Raw genomic sequence first — 16,951 nt, 5'->3', positions numbered from 1 at the left:
GGCTACTGTACTTGAATTTAAATTTCTCTGTTGAGTTCTCAAAGATGCTAATTTGGTCAGGACCAAAAGGTCATCATATACGGATTTAAAAGGCTTATAATACTGTATTTCAAACAATCAACGGTGAACTGAGCACGTTTATGTGAACGAATAAAATAAAACTTTCTGCGTGATGTGAACGTGATGGAACTGAGTGGGTTTGGACTTTGCTCAAAAGGAATAAGGTCAGAATTTTGAGAGTTCTTAGTCTTTCATCAAAATGTTGGCTCTTCCTAAAACAAAAATCTGCAATAAGAGTTGATAACTGCTTTCAATTTAAATGAAAAAATATTCATAGGTAATTTTAATTTCATTGATTGTGTAATTGAAAATATTTTGAATCCGAATGAAACGATCTTAGTTCTATTTTGAATTGTAATTGGTTTGAATCATCAGTAACAGTTTTCTAACGTTCCCGCCATTTAGACATTGCTCCTATTAAAAAAAATAATTTATTGTTAATACGTAATTGCAAATGGATATATTTCTTATTGCTTATAGGATACATCATTTTCTTAATTCTAAGGTAGTAGTAAAAAAAAAACCTTAGCTGTATGGGCTATTAATTAACAGCTGTGTCTAAGGAATAAGTCGGCCTTAGTCACTAACAAGACTACAAGAACGCGCCACTCATCCTACACTCATCTCCATTGATATTTGGCTTAAAATGCCTACTTTGTATGGTCGCCATTTAATTGAAACGTATAAAAAAGTATAAAAATAACATTGAATTTTTAAAATTGTTTTTTCATCTTTTTTACCATATCCATTTTACCCAATCGAAACGAATATTCCACATGTCCCGACCGCACCTATCTTTTCAAAGGTATCTTGTTAAAAATATAAAATTTAACCAATCTCACCCTAAAACATGAAGTAGCAGTCGATCCGTTCCACATCATACGGTAAATATAACCTAAACAGCAACAACTAGAGTTGCAGGGGATGAGAGGAGGATTGGTTCCGGACCTTCCAAAAAAACCCAGTGTCCTTGTCACAGCGCAGCTGCGCGCTACCGTGAAATCTCCAATAAATAAATGATTGTTGATACATCATTGCGAATGTATGTTTCCTACCATCTATTGTATAGAATGTTAATATAGTTTGTTGGAATTTGTTTAAATTTTATACTAATTCAAATTTTTATAAGCCAACGAAAGTAATGGTATTCCCTTATAGATCCAAAGCTTGCCGAAAAGTCAATTAAGTTACTTAAACCACGATAAAGTAGGTAATAGTGACCATGAAAGCCTATCTTCATTTTTTAAAGCTGTACAAGTGTACTGTAAAGTTAACTATTTAGGTAACGCATTGAAGAAACCATTGCATGCTAAGATTTCAGCATTAAATCCCTTGATGGAATATTCATTAGTCAAATTTAATTATTGTGAAGTTCGACAACTATTTTTAATTTATCGCACTAGCAAAGACTTCACAAATCAATTTCAATGTCTACATCAGTCATTATTAGGATACCACATCAATATATTGCCCAAGTGTACATTAATCGATGAAAAACAACATTTTGACATTAGATAATATTGATCCCGATGACCAAATCTATTTATATGTAATTATTTTCAGCAACAAATGCTTTAATCATTGCACTATTCCCAAACCGCAGCCAAACATATTGACTATTGGCTGCCGCAGTCCCTAAATTGAAATCAATAGTGTCATTTAAACTGGTTAGGTGGAAAATGTGCCTAATGTTTACCAATAACTTGTTGTTACTGGTTCATTCACCGAAATCTAAAACATGATATTTATATCGAATTAAAACTACAAGTGCAAAGAGTGAAACTATGACTTAAAAATAGCACTCAAATTCCTAGCTATTTTTAACACCAAACTTAACAACGTATTCGAATTTTGGAAACGTTATGGTAATTTGAAAACTGTAATAATATTACTGAAAAAAGTATTTTGGGAGACTTTGTGTCATATTGTGAGTTAAATAGTTAACACTTTCATGAAGGGAATTTTCCTCGTATAGGCCTGCACGTATTTTTACTGCATTTTATAAAACCACGACAGAGCCAAAACTGTTCGATGACAGAGTAAAGCCAATCAGTCAACCCTGACAGGTGACAGGTATCTCTATTTTCTGTAATGTCAAGAGTTTATTTTCACTCTCTCTAAAGTTTGCTTTCCAAAAATGAGCTTTATTTAAGTAATAAACTAAAGCTACGTAATGAAGGTGGGGTTTCTTTTTTTATTTTAGAACATTTTTCTTTCCAATTTACCCTAAGTCTGATTATAAAAAATAATGTAAAATGTAGCATCAACATATTAAGTTTATTATTAATTTGACTTCACCGCCTAGGTTTTAAAAGGGGTACGTACTAGCAATTTCCAATTCAATTTCTAATTTGACCTATTAGGGATTAGCACGAAGAGTATAGGAAGGCCCTTCGAGGTCCTAAATACTGTGTAACAGAACAAATGAAGGGTGTCACATGAATTCCATCCTTGGACAAGTATGTAAAATGCTCGTGTACTTGAACTCCCATTAGAAAAATATATTTGACATATTTATATGGCAATATTTATTATGGCATGTCAATAAATTGTATAAAAAGCTAAATTGTATCAGAGCTTTGATACAATTCAAATTGTTGATTTTAGGTTGAAGTATTCGTATTTTTAATTTGTATGTACATTTTTAAGTTTTAATCCCAGTAAAATTTAGAACAAACCAATTACAAACGCTTTACGTAAGAGTAAGCTGAATCCCTTAAATGATACATTTGGTACACAGGTATTCTAAACAAACAAAAAACAAACAAACAAACAGTCTAACACTTGTAACACAAAAATTTAAACATATGTCAACAAATTGAACACATTTTCTACTAGCCGAAATTGAAATTTTACTAACTCGAACAATTGACGTAAACTCGACATAAACTAGGAACAGTAATTAGTAACAACGGTGTCAAACCATGTCAAGGGTGACTGAATCAATTAACTAATTCAACAACGCCTCCTGTATTATGGACAATAACATTATCAGATGATTGACGTTGATTATCATGTGAAGTATTTAGTAATTAGTGTATACTAGTTCAGTTTACATAAAATAACAGTTACAAAACGTCCTTATCAACCTGGCGAATACTGTGCTGCTGCTGATTATTTAATATCAAAATTAAAGTCAACGGAAATAGAACTGGTGGGTGAAGGTAATGTTTTAAAATAGGCCAGTTAGCATTAATCAATCGCATATTCTATTTTAGTTGACTATAGACATTACTGTTGTAAACAAAAAAACCTTATAAAAAATACAGTTGAACTTCGATAACAAGACCAAGAGGTTGAACTTGATAACAAGTCGTATTTGACGATCGTGATGAGAGATTTGCTATCGAGGTTCTACTGTATGATAAAACATATTTTGAGGGTGTAATATGTAACTGTGTAATATTAGGTTGTGTAACTATCCCAGTGACAAGTAGTGTTCTGACTACATTTTGAGAGAAATGAGTTCGACTCTTGGCTTGCATTAAAAAAGTTGATTGGTTTGGACCCTCTTCTCCCAAAAGATAGAGATTTTCTTACAATCTATTTTTTATGGGTAGATGTGTTAAGCCTATAATCTTGTACTAGTCAGTGTAGTATTACTATATACAAATTCAAACTTTGATTAACCAATTATGAACGTGAGTTCAACCTAGTTCTAGGTTCCTAGGAACCTAGTACAAGCTCATAATACTCCTGATCAGACACCTTTTAGTTTGTTTAAGTTGGGTCTAGGGAAACTGCTGTAATGTAGCAATATGCAAGTTTCTCAATATCAGAAAGGTATTAGTTTCTAAGGGTGAAGTTTCGAAGTAATCTGAGTGAAATTTAGTCAGTGTAATTGATCAAATTCTGTAAAGAGATGCAGATGAAATCATAAAATAAAATAAGTATAAATAGTAATTTGTATCATCAGTTTATATAGATCATCTACGCAACAGTAGCATTTTTCGTAAATTTTAAGAGAACCAAATATATATCCTTTTTAACCAAAGTTCCACGGCTGTTATTTAACGACCACTGGGTTAATTTTCCGAAGATAATGAAAATAGAATAATCTTTTACTTTTTACTACTTCCTGTTTTGGTCCCTTTTCCCCATTAATTTGATGATACATTTTATTTAACATAAAATTTTTTTTACAAAGAACTCAAACAACAGAAAACAATGGATATAATTGAATGATATTCCCCTTTGGAAATTAGTCACTTAGTTTAACTGGAGGGACGAGTGACCGACTTATTGCATTGCTGAAACCCACCCTTGGGACATAATGTATTTGTTGCCACATCAACATAGCTAAAATCCTCTAAAGACAAAAGATTGACATTATATAAAATACACATATGTATTCTTCAATTTATGTGCATTGATGTTTAATAGTTTACTAATCTTTGCCTTTGTTATTGCAAATATATTCTTGATTGGCACCTTAAAACGGGAATCTATGTAGTAAGGAGCTTGCCGATGTAGCTGTTGAAATATTAAATGGGGAATGATTGATGGCCAGTCATGCGGATGAAGTGTCTTAAACTATGCAGCAGCATTTTCCAAGGGAATTGGCTTGTCTTATACATCACAAGTGAGGAAAACGTAAATGGTTTAGTGTTCTTCGGTTTGTTTCTGCAAAATAGTGATTTTACACGTATAGTATTCCGTTATATTTACTTTATAGGTGTGGCTAAACTTACTGAAACATCTTTTAAATAATTATGATTAATATATAGCAGGTAACTTTAAAAAAACCATGCACAATAAATACAATTCAACCACTTGCCCCTAAACTGAATTGTACTTTATATTTTATGTACACATGCTGGCTATTTTAAATACAGTTCCTATTTAGCTTCGATGGTTATGAAATGTTGAACAAAACAACAATAATTTACCCTCTTTTTTTATAAAACTTCATGAGGCGGAAAGAAGCTTATTTTGTCAACATCAGAGACTTTTTTGTTTACGAAACACTATTGATTAGCTTTGTCAGATCATTCTGATGTTTTCCTTAATTAAGTAAAACATCAATGAACTCATTTTAATTTGAGTAGGGATGAAAATAGCTTTTTGACGTACGTACTGTATTTTATTTGCAAACCCAACTGCCTTGAGATACCTCGCCCCACCCATGTATATGTTGACATACTAAGTGAAAAGAGTAAGGTGGTCCTGTTCTAGGTCTGAATATGAGACCTCCGGTAAAAGCTTTATGAGAAATTAGCTTACAAAAGTGTAATAATTCAACATAAAGTATTATGAATTACCGCAACACAAATCTCCGATGATAAAGTGGATATGAGATTATCACGAAAATAGCAACTCACGCGCAATAATTCATTACATTGTATGTTTGACATTTGAAAATTTCTCTGTTTACTATGTAAATAATTAAATTAAAAAAAAAAGTGTTCTGTGGTGAGATTATTTCTCTAAATGGTTATTGGGTTACTTACAATTACAGGATTTCATTTCCTGGTAAACAGTATATTTATTTTTATCTAGATAGGTTTTTAAATCAAACAAAGTTTTTGTTTTATATTGGTTAATTGATCTTGTGAGATCGATAACAGTATAGTAGTATAGATTAGTATCTTACATGTGTACGTGTGTTTTTCTATAGCACTCACACATTGAGACATGTGGAGATTAGTAGTGTTTTGTTATGAATAAGAATATATTTATTGTGATTGAATACATAGTTCAATACGACATATTGAATAGGAGTTTACAAGTATTTACAAAATTAATCTAGCATATAAAATATAAACTTAATTACAAGTATCTTTTTTAGAAATAATGACAGAAAACCTTATTAGATATTTTATATCCTAAAAACTCTTCTAAAGAATTAAAAACACCTATTAGAAGCCACTAGGCTAAGTTATTTTGAAATTAAACAAAACTTTGCTCTTGGCACAATACATGTAATTTATTATAGGGTTATATTTCGAGGGATTCATGATAACAATTCGATAATCTTGCTTCATGTTATTATTTCTATTAGATAAACAAATTTTGACAAATTAATTAAAATGGTAGGTATTCTATGCCTGATAAAGAGAGCCCTACTGTTTTTTTTCTGTGATGCAAAAACCTTCCTGGCCAGCACAACTACACCACAGAATATTTACATACAGAAGATGAAAGTGGAAGAAATTTCAATTTGCAATAATAAGCACACTAATGGAGACGCAACCCTTAAGCATTCTCAACAGAAAGCACTCGAGAGATCTTACAAATAACATGAGTAGTGTGACGTTCCTACATGGATAAATGAAAAAGTATAATAACCATCTAAAGATAAAAGCAAACACAATTACACGATGTGATATAGCAGAAATATTCAACAGATACAAGAAAAGAGAACATTAGTTATCTTCTGTTGACAGATGACGACAGTAGATATAATGTCTGTCTTCGTATAGTAAAAAATGTTCCTCTGTAGTTCTTTAACACGTTATCTACCGTCTAAGAGTGTTATAATTAGCTTAAAGTCCATTGCTCATTATATTAGTAATAAGTAATAAGTAATAAGTAATAAGTAATAAGTAATAAGTAATAAGTAATAAGTAATAAGTAATAAGTAATAAGTAATAAGTAATAAGTAATAAGTAATAAGTAATAAGTAATAAGTAATAAGTAATAAGTAATAAGTAATAAGTAATAAGTAATAAGTAATAAGTAATAAGTAATAAGTAATAAGTAATAAGTAATAAGTAATAAGTAATAAGTAATAAGTAATAAGTAATAAGTAATAAGTAATAAGTAATAAGTAATGAGTAATGAGTAGTGAGTAATAAGTAATTAGTGATGAGTAATGAGTAATGAGTTTTGGTAATGGGTGATGAGTGATGAGTAATGGGTGATGAGTGATGAGTCATGAGTCATGAGTAATGGGTGATGAGTGATGATTAATGAGTAATGAGTAATGCGTAATGAGTAATGAGTTATGAGTTATGGGTAATGAGTATTGAGTAATTGGTTACGAGTAATGATTGATGAGTAATGAGTAGTCATTGATGAGAGATGAGTGATGAGTGATGACTTATGAGTAATGAGTAATGAGCGATGAGTGAAGAGTGATGAGTCATTAGTAATGATTGATGAGTGGTGAGTGATAACTGGTGAGTAATGAGTAGTGATTAGTTAGTAGTGAGTAGTGAATAGTGAGTAGTGATCAGTGAGTAGTGAGTAGGGAGTAGTGAGTAGTGAGTAGTGAGTAGTGAGTAGTGAGTAGTGAGTAGTGAGTAGTGATTAGTTAGTATTGAGTAGTGATTAGTTAGTATTGAGTAGTGAGTAGTGAATATTGAGTAGTGAGTAGTGAGTAGTGAGTAGTGAGTAGTGAGTAGTGAGTGATGAGTGATGAGTGATGAAAAAAGAGTGATGAGTGATGACTGATGAGTGATGAGTGATGAGTTATGAGTTATGAGTTATGAGTTTTGAGTTTTAAGTTTTGAGTTTTGAGTTATGAGTTATGAGTGAATGAGTGAATGAGTAATCAATTAATTTCCTCAAAAGCGTACAATTATCAAATTGTAAAATAATTCGGAACTAACAAACCACTTTGTTCCGTATTTGTGGTCAGTGTACACAAAAACTTATTTTATATAAATGAATGAAAAGTTCAGTCTTGTCAGACTGTACTAAAATTGTCATTCCTGCTACTACCTGTAGCGTTACATAATTAATATAAGTCTACTTCTAAAAATTTAAATATAAATATTTGACTGCCTGAAATGTAAGTTATGAAGCAAATAAATAAATAAACATACTACAATTTAACGAGATGAAAACATAACATTTTATTCTAAAACATTCCTAAGTAACAATGTATCATTTATGTTGCATAACCATTCTTTCAACTTATTAAAAAACTATTAACAATATTACTTCTTTTTTTCTTAATTGACAACATATTACATAAAGAATTTGCTAAAAATAAATAAGAATGTTTGAAAAGTTCTTTGTTAACCTAGGGTTCCTGTAAAACAAACTGTCTTTTGTCATGTCTATGTAATTGAAATTGCATGGATTAGTTTTTAATTGAAACAAACAGCATTTAATTTTAGTTAGCATTATTGCGTTTTGGAAGATCTATATCATTTGATGCAAAACTCATTCATTTGATCGTTATTATAGAACCAAGAGATTAGGAGAAATTATATTACTAAACTATTTAAAAGTATTTTATATATATATACACACATATATATTGTTCCTAATTTAATTATTGGGATAAACCCGTTTGCCAGCTGCAGGTTATTCATCAACATTGAAGTGAACCTAATAAAATAGTCCCTGATAAACCAATGAAAACCACATCACTAAATTAATCGTTGGACCGTTTAATCTCTCTCCAAACCACACTTTCTGTCTGATTGTAACTAGTTCATATTCATAGCTTAATTACTTTATCAACATAATATGTGTTGGTTTTGTTCAAATTGATTATTTCGAAAATCATTCAACAACTCTTTGTATATATTTTTACGCTTCTACCAAGAAGACTATCTATACAAAATATCCGTTTTTAGGACACAAATACGTTAGCTGAATCTGGGCAAACAACATAATGTAAATATAGGCATTGTGAAACTATTGTAGAATAAAGTATATAAAAATATAGCAAATAATAATTTTTGTATCGCAAGTAGAAGACACTGTTCTGAGGGTAGAATTTCTATAAGAATTAACATTAATAATTGTTACACTGGAAATATTTGATTTATTTAAACTGAATATTTTTTCATAATGATAAACACTAAATATAATGTTTAGGCCTACTATCAACTCTTATGTAGTTGTTAGTTTTTTTTTACTCAATAAATTTTTTCAAACAAAAGTAAATATTACACTTGCTATTTAGCAAAGCAAAACTAAATACAAGTTTTATGGGTAAAGTTTGCAAAACACCTGTTTCCTTCATTTTGTTTGTTACAATCGCTACATTTTAGGTAGTATGTTTTATAATGCCTAAATTGGTATTAATATAGAAAAGCTTTTAAACATATTTTATATACTTAACAACAGTTGTTAAATATATCAATGGAAAAGATAGGAAATAATATTTTGTTTGGTCGTTATATAATACGAATTTTTTTTTAATTGCCAGAAAACGTCATATTTCATACACCTTGCCTACTTCTTTGTTGTGATTTAAATTATATTTGAAACATCTCGAATGATCATTAAATTCCACTAACAACAGTTCAAAGACCGAAGATATAACAAACGCGATTGAGAATACTAACAAACTGATTAAGCTTTTTGGGTCTCCCTTCTCGGTCTTAACCCCAAATTAACATCAAAGCTCATAACAGTAAAATGATAATTTCAACTAAGATAGCATCTTACTTCTTGGAACTAAGAAGATGTTTGTTAAGATTAAATTCTACTTCTTATAGATAATAAGCTTGTCTTAGTTCAATGAAAACCACTTTTTTGGGTTCAGATGGGTGAATTTATTTCCACCCCAGTACTCAAACTCAAAAATTTGGGTGAGAACAGTACTTTTTTCCATTTACTGGAAAAATAAGGTGGGAAATAGTATAGGGGAAGAAAGTAAAACGTACGAGCTGGAAAGAACGAGCGTGTGATTCACTGCTTCATACAACTCCAATACAGTAGATAATGTGTTTAAGGCGTACCTTACAAGCAGGCCAACAATAACAACCAAGCATGCCAAAATACAAGTATACGAGTATACCAAAGTGTAACAAGATATCTCTTCAACGCATGATTTATGTTATGTACATCGAAAGAGATTTTCTCAATTATACTCTTGTTTACAACTTCACCATTATTTTGTACAGAAAATAACGACGAAGAGAAACAAGCTTGAAGAACGGAGGAAGGCCGACAGATGAAACCAATCACGTTTGTCTGTTGATACAACTCTTGTTTTCAAACTAAGCTTTTTATATCTCGTGATTGATCTTTGTACTTTGTTTACTTTAAAACCAATTCAACATTTAAAACTGAAACTTAATGATATGCTGTTGTATAATTAGTAAAATAAAATGTTACTTATAATAAAATTACCTTATACTTGTCTCATTGCAAAAACTAAAACCTCATCTCGAAAAGCAAACCACTTTTGACAGTATATGCACTATCTACTAAATTATTGTGTTTCTGCACCAATTAAACTCTTTATTCTTTACACGATCATCAATCATAAAATCATAAAAGTTTAGCAGAACGCTTGCTTTATATAAAACAACTAATTACTGCGTGCCCCTGCTGCATCAAAACATTTTTTATGCAAAACGAATTTTATATGCACAAGGGACAAAGGAAACTCAAATTTACAGCATGAAGCCAAACCAACCGTATCAATAAATCTTGCTAGAACACTGCCAGGAAACAGGGCTATCTCACGCCATGAAGCTATGCAAATCTACTAACAGTAGACATCAAGATCTATAGAGTGGTGTTACGGAAAGTTTAGTTACCATTTCATATTTTAGGTCAGAATGTAAATGTTTAAATAAGGAGGAGCTTCTGCGAAATCAGGTTAAAATTGTTGGTAATTATGTCACGGTTTTAATTAGTAAAGAAAACTTACTTCAAAATACCAAACGAATGAAAAGCTATAGACTGAACGTGTTTACCACTGAAGTACATGAGAAACAATTAAATTGATAAATTGGTTGAGTAAAAGGGAGAAGACACCATGATGTTTATCTTCATTTATCAACTTCTCGATCTCATACAATCCCGATGAAGAATGATGTATGTTATAAACAAGCTTCGTACAAAACAAGTTATAATGGTAAAATTTAATCAGCAACAAAGATATAAAAGTAATACTATGAAATTTTTAAATAGTATGAAAAGTGTTTATCCACACAAGATAACTTGTTCTCATTATGTAACATTTATGACACTTTCAATCTATACAACTCTGAATTAGCAAAATTACACAAAAATCTGCATAAAAACTAATGAAATCTGGGTTACAAAATAATAAGACCATCATTAGTGTGTTTTAGCAATTTATATATTATTATTTTAATTCCTAAATAATTTATCAATAATTGTGGGAGATCCTACACTGATTGGAGGCCAAGTTGGGAAGCAATCTAGACTTTGAGAACGTAGCTCAACTCAAGCTATGTGTGTTATAGCGAAAGTTGCAAGTAATTGGAAATACAAGCTCTGTCCGTAGACTCTCAATCACTGGAACTTATATTAAAGCTTTTCAAGTCAAACAATCTAAACCTATATTGTTTAAAAAGGTGTGTGCTTGATTAAAGCTTTTAAATCTCAATTTGTTCAGACAGTATTCTGTGTTAATTGTTTAAGGTGTTATCTTGATTATGCTAATTCTTATGACATGCAGATGAAAAGTGTTGATTAGGCCATACTTTAGGAGAAAAAGGTCGGGCTTTAATCCCCGGATACCCAATCGAAGGAAACTAAAATGAAAAATTTCAAGATTCAGAAGTAATGTCTGGATAGTTTCAGGCTAATGCCCTGGGAGATGGGGGCATCAATGACCTACTATGTGGTAGTGATACTTACGATAACGCTCGTACTAACACTAATATTTCTTTAATTAGTAACTTGTCAGACTTACATAAAATATGTATAGTTGTATAAAATGAGAAGAACAAAACAAACTGAAATTCAGGTGGCACTTAGGAGAAGAAGAAACATCATGATTCAGTCAGTATTATTTAGTCAGTGGCCTCGATAGAGAGAACTAAATAGACTGTATAGTTTTATCATTTTCTTCCATTTTAACTCCTTTATCAACATGACAAGTTTCAATATTGTGATTGTGACAGTTTTTAAAATAATTTATACCTACCAACATGTACTAATACATTGATCACGAGGTTGGATAAGGTAATCGTTATTATTTTAGCAATAATGTATTCCAAAAAGGGTCACAATAAAATTATAATTTTAATAAATAGTTTTTCATGGATTCTAACATAGTATAATAAAGTTCTGTTTGGTTTTCTATTGAGAAAGAAAACATACCCCCATTCAAAGCAACCCCATCAACTAAGTCTGTGTTCTTCATTGATTTTTTTCACTAAAAATAAATCAAATGAATAATAAATTGTATTATACAATATTTACATAATATAAGAGTCAATTTTACCAGGAAATATGACAAATTGTTACTAACTTTTACTAGTTGATATCCTAATCGTGTTAGTATACCAAACGAACTCAATGACACATTGAATAATTTACGTTAGGATTATAATCATGAACAGCAGACTAACAATGCTAATTTGCTATTCCCATAACCAGCGTTATGGGTGCCTTGCTATTCGTATAAGTTATGGGGGACAGTGGTGCAGTTAGAGCAGTCATAAACTTGGTGGTCAGCAAATGTATTATTTACACCAAGTAGCCTCCCCTCTAATTCCAAACTAACCACTCGTGGTTTGCTGCAACATGGAAGGTAATAAAGAGTTATTTTTAAATTGAAATGCCAATAGCTACGTGTGAAATGAACAAAATTTGCAAAACCTACTGAATATTTTTTGCAAGCTTAAACAAATTCATTAATTTTAAATTGTTTTTCTTTTTTAAGATTTTAAATTTTAACTTATTGAATAGGAGAAATACTTTCAGCAGAGTAAAAATAATCTTATCTCATTGTGTGATATTTTAAAATATTTCTCTTATTTAAGGTATTTAAAAAAAATTCAAACCATACGTTTCAAAACGGTTTGTTATGGAATGTGTTTTACTATTTTAAATTTTACAGTATCATAAAAGTACGATTTTAAATGGGAAACACAATTCATTAACTACAATAAACCAAAAATGTGTATAAGGAACCAATGTAGTTACATCACTAAAATCCAGTAAATAAAAGATTAGCCTCTAATAAGCCTTTTGTTCGTTTTTCTAGATGAGTAGTCCCCTATGGAAAAGTTAGGTTTGTTCCTAACGACTGACAGTATTATAAAATACAGTAAGTAGGTAATAGATTTTAGTTAGTTGTAAGATTGTAGGCTTCGAGGAGATAAGTCGGGTAAAAGAAGTCCCAGTGGGTTGAGTAGCACAAATGTAGCTATAAATAAACTGACTGAGTATACAGTAGCAATCATGTAAATATAATATTTAAGACCTTTTTAATATTGATAAATTCCTGTCATACATAACAAATTTAAATCGTATTATTAAATAGAATATGTGACATTAATTATGCAAAATATTCTCAGTGTTTGATTCAAACGGATAAAAAACACAACAGTTCGAAGGTTTATTGTTTGACAGATGCACAGAGAACATTACCAGGTCTACAATTTACAGTATTGCCAACATTTTAACTATGTCAGTCAAGGTTATTAGGCCATCAAGTCACAGTTTATAGGACACACTGTATGATCTACAGTGACATAAAACTACTCATCACTGATTCTGGCTCCAAAATTAGTAATAACACATAAAAGAATGAGCATTGCGTTCATAATTTATCATTTTTGTTTATAAAGACGGCGACAGTAAGTTAATACGAATTATTAAAGCAATACTGATTCTTTATAATATAGTAGTTTTTAGATGAAAGTCCCTCAGTTGAACTATTGCTTACTGCTATTTCTTATGTACACAAAATAATATGCAGTTTATTGCTTATTGTCTGATAATTAATCTTTGGTGTCAAATGGTACACTTAAGTATCTTAGCTCAAGCAGTGTGAAGGGGTTGATCTCCTTTTAGACACAACATGGCAAGGTGATCCAGTATAATACCTCTCCTGCCTTCCATAATGGCCTGCCTTCCATAAAGAGTTACAAATATATGAGACCTTAAATGGCAAGTTAAAAAACCAAGATGACAAGGGTATTATACACAGTAAATATTGCGCCGCCGAGCATTATGGGTAGTAAACCAACAGATTTGCATAACCAACTTCCGCCCTGAACGCCCGTTTTATTGCGGTGACATCCAAACAGTCCTCAACTAGCAATACAATATCGTATATCGCATTCACACACTGTTCTCGTCTTGGATTATGACTGGGTAGTTATGTGTGAGTAGTTTGTACTGCTCACAGGCAAATCATAGAGCCGCTGGTTGTAGTATACATTAAGTCAAAAAGGTTTTTAAGTTCTAGTCTAGACCTATCCAACCTTGATATGTATGTTGCTTATATTTTCTCAATCATTTCACGAATGAAATTATTCAATAGTGAAGAGGTTATAACACTCACTTACAAAACAAAAGGTTATCCGTGCTTTCTAAATTAGAACCTTCTCTATCTAAATCAATTTTTGTCCGCACGCTGGAAATTTTTAAACAGCAACTTTTACCTTGGTAACTAAACAATAAAAATAATTACGTTTAATTTATTGCAAATAATTAAAACTCTAATTTCCCTAGGCCAACTATCCACAATCACATTAAAATATTTATATTCATTAATTTCATTCAATTAGATTTTTTTCTGTAAAAATACGTGTATGAATGTTATTTTAGTTAAAATATGAAGACATCCAAACCATGAACATACGCATGAAGCTATAAAAGCGAGATTCAATTTTCAATGTAATTCACAATAAGGGATTTCATCAGGTTCATAGCGACATAAACGTTGGATCGTGGACCAGAGGTTATAGGTATTACGCTTTATGTTCTGCATGTAAATTACATGTTTGTAGCATAGCTTGAGAGAGATGTAAACTATTTGTTACTAAAATTTGTCAAGTGATTCATTCCGATATTGGATTCAACAAGACCGAATTGTTCTGTAAATTTCATTAACCCGTAGTTGGAAAACGATTCCAACATTTTCTGGTAAAGAACGATATACAAGGATTCAAAATATTTATCAAGCCTATTTATGTACCCCAAACTAAACAACCATCGTGTTCTGTGATAATGATATTAAATATACATAAAATTGAATTGGCACTCAAAACCAAAAAATTATAAAATATAAATTAATCAAGTGTTTTTGAAAATATAATTGTGGTTTAGTTCAAAAGGGAATTGGTGCTTCCTCAATTTAGGTTAATTTACCAACAGAAATATTGTAAATAAGTTATTAACAAGGTTACATCAAGGTTTTTTTATTAATCTTACATAATCACCAAACATAATATGCATGTACATTCTATTCAACGTAAAAATACAGTTTTCTCTTCTGGCCCAGTCCTTAATCATTGGACTGGTCCCAGGTACCCTGGTTGGGATGAGACAGGTTCCGTCACACGGACTATAGTAGGTTCACTTAACTAACTCAATGTAAATATTCAATTTAGTAAAATAAATTAATTGTGCTTTTACTTAACACTCTCTATCAAAAGTCGGCATAAAGTTAGCAATATCACTATTTGTAAAACAATTAGTACAATATCATTACTAACCACTAAATTTTGTTTTTCTAAAAAAATATTATTATATTTCTGCGTAATAATCAACGTCAATCAGCTGACAATATTATTGTCCATAATACAGAAGGCGTTGTTGTGTTAGTTAATTGATTTAGTCACCCTTGACATGGTTTGCCACCGTTGTTACTAATTACTGTATCTAGTTTATGTCAATTGTATGCGACATAATAGAATTTCACTGTCAATTTTGTTTCACTAGTAAGCATGTTTCAGTCATATGCGCAGTTGTCAATAGAGTTACTTGTGTACCCTATGATTCATAAGAGGAAGGAAACCAAAGGATAGTTAATTAAACGCTCCTAACATCTAAATGCCATTTCCCTGTTATTTTGTATATTCAGCTGATTCCATGTTACTTTGACATTATATATTTTCTGAAAAAAATTCCAGCTTGACAAGATTGTAATTTTTGCTCTTGTATTACCGAAAAGGTAGGAAATGAACAGATTAAAATATTCAAACTATATTCTCAACATATTGCTATGGTCATTTAAGTAGGTTTACGGCTCGGACTTACTTTCGTGACATACGGGTTGGCTCCACATTGATTTTATACATATTTGGTAGATTTTTTACAATGATATTGTTAAGAATTTAATCACAACAAATATCTGAATTGTATGCTTTAATCAATATCTAATTGTGTTTTTAGTGTCTTTCAAAACTATTGTTTTGACAAAAAAGGAGAAAAAAATAAATGAGTGTAAAATAAAATATACATGCTATATTTAGGATGTATGTTGTATTAATGATGTGTTGTACACTTAAATGAAGTCAAAGCATTTCCTTTTTCATTGTTTGATGGGAAAGTTATTAGAATAAAATTACACCAAATGCAAAACGTGGTGCATTTATTGTCAAATACATTGTCCCCATGGGAGTTTATACACGAGCATGTAACATGCTTTTCCATGTATAGGTATGCGTAACGCTCTACATAGTTATGTTATACAACACTAGATACAACAGTAATTGGGGAGGCTGGTTATAACTAGAAGGGAGGAGGTAACACCATGAGGTAAGCATAGTTCCTAGTATAATGTTTGTCCTAGATCAAATCAGAAATTGACTTGGTCACTGTGAGCAGATTGTGAATTTATTTGTTTCAGTGATTGGTGCCGCTTGATTTCGTTGATGTTAAATAAAAGTATCTTATTTATTTGATACTTCATATTTTTTTACAAGAATTGCTTTATATTTTGGTTAAGGTATGAGGTAATACGTCGTGATTTTATATATTATTGTCCGTTTTTGGGTAGTTTTATGCTGCTGCTTAAATAGAGCTTCAATAGTAAAATGGGTTTTCTATATTTTTTAACTATTTATAGTTACATTAAATTTAACTATGAAAATGCAAAATTGGATGTCTGTTTGGAAGTATACAGTTTTTAATATAGTTTTATATATCTTTGAAACTCTCCTTTATGCATTGTATATAAGGTGTATCTTTCACGACTTTCGGAAACTTCGTATTGTTAACAAATACACAAATGATTTTCAAGACTTATTTTCTTGTAAAAATTTAG

Source organism: Macrosteles quadrilineatus, unplaced genomic scaffold, assembly GCF_028750875.1.
Source record: "Macrosteles quadrilineatus isolate MER2022 unplaced genomic scaffold, UCM_ALF_1.0 Scaffold_4__1_contigs__length_99947679, whole genome shotgun sequence".
NCBI lineage: Eukaryota > Metazoa > Arthropoda > Insecta > Hemiptera > Cicadellidae > Macrosteles > Macrosteles quadrilineatus.
The sequence above is the reverse complement of the archived record's forward strand: the minus strand, read 5'-3'. Positions refer to the sequence as shown.